At 38.0% G+C, this 4,215-nt stretch overlaps 1 non-coding gene across 1 annotated transcript; it reads right to left on the bottom strand.

Moving 5' to 3' along the window:
- Positions 1-2,693: 2,693 nt before the first annotated feature.
- Positions 2,694-2,799, bottom strand: LOC121139098. The gene has a single exon (XR_005875934.1). It is a non-coding gene; the product is annotated as a U6 spliceosomal RNA (small nuclear RNA).
- Between the last annotated feature and the right edge of the window lie 1,416 nt (positions 2,800-4,215).

Raw genomic sequence — 4,215 nt, forward strand, 5'->3', positions numbered from 1 at the left:
TGAGTCTAAAATATAAACTATTTTCGAAGTGTATATTTGTCTTGTCACAATAGATTATTGGCTCACCTGAAATTCCCTAACTAGGAAAACACTTTTTGTCAAGTAATGAACAATTCTGATATCACAAGACAATACTTTACTATCTTAAAAATTCTCATAGAAAACATTTTGACTTTGAACAAAGTATCTGTGAAATAATTGCAGCACAAGAATTTTCCTTATTGTACAATTATATTAAGTCATTTCTTTTTCTTGTTGTTTTTGAATGTTACCCATTGATCTTTTACCTGTAGTTTTGTAACAGAGCTTATTTTATTATGCTGACATTTGCTGTTTCCCTAACTTGTTTTATAAACATTTTCCCCTCAACTTTGCCAGTTCTTTAAGAATTTCATACAGTTTATATTGATCATATACACCCAATACATCCCAGACCCATTGCCATTCCCTTTATGCCCAATTTTATGTCCTGTTTTTTTAAGTTTAAACTCATCAAGTAATATTTACATTGCCCATATAATCTTAGCTGTAAATCTGCCAGGAGCCAATAAATCTTCCAGGACCCACACCTTTAAAGAAAATGGCCTTTCTGCATCCTATCATATATAAATTACATGCAGTTCTTTAGGTAGAAATATGTCTTGTGCCTACTTCCCTTCTCTATGCTGGGATTTTATCTGGCTTCAGTTTGTGCAGGTCTTGTGCCTTCTGTTGAAACCACTGTGAATCCATATGGGCAACCACACTGTTCTGCCCAGAAAATATTGTTTCTTTGTATTCATTCTCTATCTTCAACTCTTGCAAGTCCTTGTTACGTCTTCCCCAATGATCTCTGAATCTTGGGAGAAAGGTATAGCATGGATGTTGATTTTAGGGATGAGATGAGCATTTCACATTCTCTCTTTATCTATATATTGATCAGTTGTGGGTCTTTATTAATTGCCATCTAAAGTAAAAAGGATCATCTCTGGTGAGTACTGAATTACACACTGATTTAAGGTTATAAAGTTAAGATTTTAGTCATGGATTTAATGCTTTGTGGATTTAGCAAAATGATGGTACTTTCTCTCCTAGGGTATTTGACTTTTCTAGACACAAGTCTTAGATTCTCTTGACTCCTATATATATATTCCAGGTGTGGTTTTCAACATTTAGAGCAACGCTTAAACAAAGCAGAACGTTATTGGTTGTTGCTAAGATATTTTTGCCTTTATTGACCAGTGGACAGGTTTCTTGGGGGCAGTTACTATGTTTCACAGGCTCCACATCTGTGAGAGTGATGATTCCCTTTCTCTCAAACCATGAGCAGAAGTTTCCAGCACTATATAAACTAACCTATGTGAATAAAGCTTCTCAGTTAGCACAGCTTTATTTCTTCGTGTGCTGTGATTCAGGATATGTAGTATCTTCAGTAACATGGTTTGTTAAATTATGGAGGATATCTAGGAACCCTGGCAAACAATGTATAATTCTTTATTGTTGAGTTCCATATAAATCTAATTTAAAATGAAACACTAGATTAATAGCTAAGAACTCAAAGAAATAATTCCATCTTCTTGAGTAGGAATTAGAACTCCTCATTAAGGAAAACACTGCTTATGTTAATAAGGAATTAATCATGGCAATGGAAAAGTTTTGTTATATTAAAATATGCTGTATTTAAGAGCCTACTGAAGTAATTTATTTTTTGAGTAATTTTAACTTTGTATATTTCAGTGAATACCTACTTTAAAACAATGTGTTTGACCATACATCTTTATTTCCTATTATTGAAGCTACATTGAATCCTCATTATGAATTGAAGAAGTTTTCATGTGGTGACAAAGAAAAAAAAAAGGAAAAAGTGAGAAGGGAAGAATAGAAAAAGAGTTAGAGCTGGAATGATCCTAGCCCTGACTACATTATATTCTTGTTTGCAAAACTGTGATTATTTACTATTAATATTTTAATTTCTTTTTTATTGAAAGTAGATTTTTCATTTTTATTTATTTAAATTAAAAACAAGCTTGTTTCACAAGTCAATCCCAGTTCCCTCTCCCTCCCCTCCTACTCATTATCCACCAACCCTCCCAACCCCCAACCCAATCCACACTCTGCTCCCCAGGGAGGATGAAGCCCTCTATGGGGGAACTCCAAAGTCTGTCATATCATCCTGGACAGGGCCTAGAACCTATCTCATGTGTCCAGGCTGAGAGAGCATCCCTTCATGTGGAATTGGCTCCCAAAATCCATTCCTATGCCAGGGATAAATACAGATTTACTACCCAAGACCCTATAGATTGCCAACACCTCCTCACTGATACCCAATTTTAGGGGTCTGCAAAAGTCCCATGCTGGCCTCTCAACCTTCAGTTTGGTGTTCAGGAGTTCCCCTTGGTTTAGTTCAGCTGTTTCTGTGGGTTTCACCTGCCTGGGCTTGACCCCTTTGCTCATCAATCCTCCCTCAATGCAACTGGGTTCCAGGAGTTCAATTCTGTGTTTAGCTGTGGGTGTCTGCCATCAGCTCTAGGATGCCATATAAAGTAGTTGTCAATCTCATTATCGGGGAAGGGCTTTTAAAGGTGTCAATCTCATTATTGGGGAAGGACTTTTAAGGTAGCTTCTCCAATATTGCTTAGTTTGCCAGTTGGTGTCATCATTGTAGATATCTGGAAATTTCACTAGTGCCAGATCTTTTTTTTTTTTTTTTTTTTTTTTATATGGAACGCTTCACGAATTTCGTGTCATCCTTGCGCAGGGGCCATACTAATCTTCTCTCTATCGTTCCAATTTTAGTATATGTGCTGCTGAAGCGAGCACAGTGCCAGATCTTTCCTCAAACCTATAATGACTCCCTCTATTATGGTATCTCTCATCCTGTTCTTTATTCTTCCCCTGACTCAAATTTCCTGCTCCCCTGTGATCTCTTCTCCCCTCCTTTGCTTGCTCTCTCTATCTCCCTTCTCCCTCTCCACTCCTCCCATGCTCCCAATCCTCTCAAGAGATCCTGTGGCATTCCCCTTCTCCTGGGTACCATGCATATCTCTCTTAGGGTACTTCCTGTTTCCCATAATCTCTGGTGGTGGGATTGTAGGCTGACAATGTCCTGCTCCATGTCTAAAATCCATAAATATGTGAGTACACACCATGTTTTTCTTATAGTAACTGGGTTACCTCACTCAGGATGGTTTTTTTCTAGCGTCATCCATTTACCTGAAAATTTCAAGATTCCATTATTTTTTCCCACTGAGTAACAATCAATTTTGCAAATGCACCACATTTCCCTAAATAGAGAATCTCATTAGAGGAGTATAAAATGACTAATAGACACTTAGAAAGTGCTCAGCATCCTTAGCCATCAGGGAAATGCAAATAAAAACAACTCTGAGATACTCTCTTACTCCTGTCATAATGGTTAAAATAAAAAACACCAACAACAGTTTAGGCTGGAGATGATATAGAGAAAGGGGAACACTGCTCCACTGCTGGAGAGAATGCCAACTCAGGTACAGCCACTTTGGATATAAGTATGAAGGCTCCTTAGGAAAATAGGAATCAGTCTACCAGAAGATGCAGAATTTCCACTCTTAGGCATATACCCAAAAGATGTGCATTCATACAACAAGGATGTCTCTTCCTCTATGTTCATAGCAGCATTATTTGTAATAGCTAGATCCATGAAGCAACCTAGATGCCCCTCAGCTGAAGAGTGGGTATTTTATTTCCTGAAGGCATTTGCAACAATGCCTTTTATATAAGTGTCCTTTGTGAAACTTCCTGTGAAATGTGCCTATTTGAGTATGATTTCTTGTTAATCCCAGTGTCTGACAACATTTAAAGGATTAGAATTAGATAACACTTAAAGGTCACACCACATCTTGTAGAGGTCTTTTTTATTTATTTGTCTTATTTATTAAAACAATGATTTTTTATTTCCAATCCCAGTTCCCTCTTCCTCCCCACCTCCTGGTCCCCCACTTTTTCCCACCCCACCCTGTACCCACTCCTCTGAGAGGGTGAGGTCTCCTATGGTGAGTGAACAAAGCCTGTCATAACAAGCTGAGGCAGGACCAAGATTGCCCCCACCCCATTTCTATGCTGAACAAGGTATACCCGCATAGGGAATGGGCTCCAAATAACCAGTTCAAGCACAAGGGATAAATACTTGTCTCAATGTCAGTGGCCCCATAAACTGCCCAAGCCACACAACTTCTACTCACATTCAGATGGCTTACT

This window comes from Mesocricetus auratus, unplaced genomic scaffold, assembly GCF_017639785.1.
Source record: "Mesocricetus auratus isolate SY011 unplaced genomic scaffold, BCM_Maur_2.0 Super-Scaffold_6730, whole genome shotgun sequence".
Lineage (NCBI taxonomy): Eukaryota > Metazoa > Chordata > Mammalia > Rodentia > Cricetidae > Mesocricetus > Mesocricetus auratus.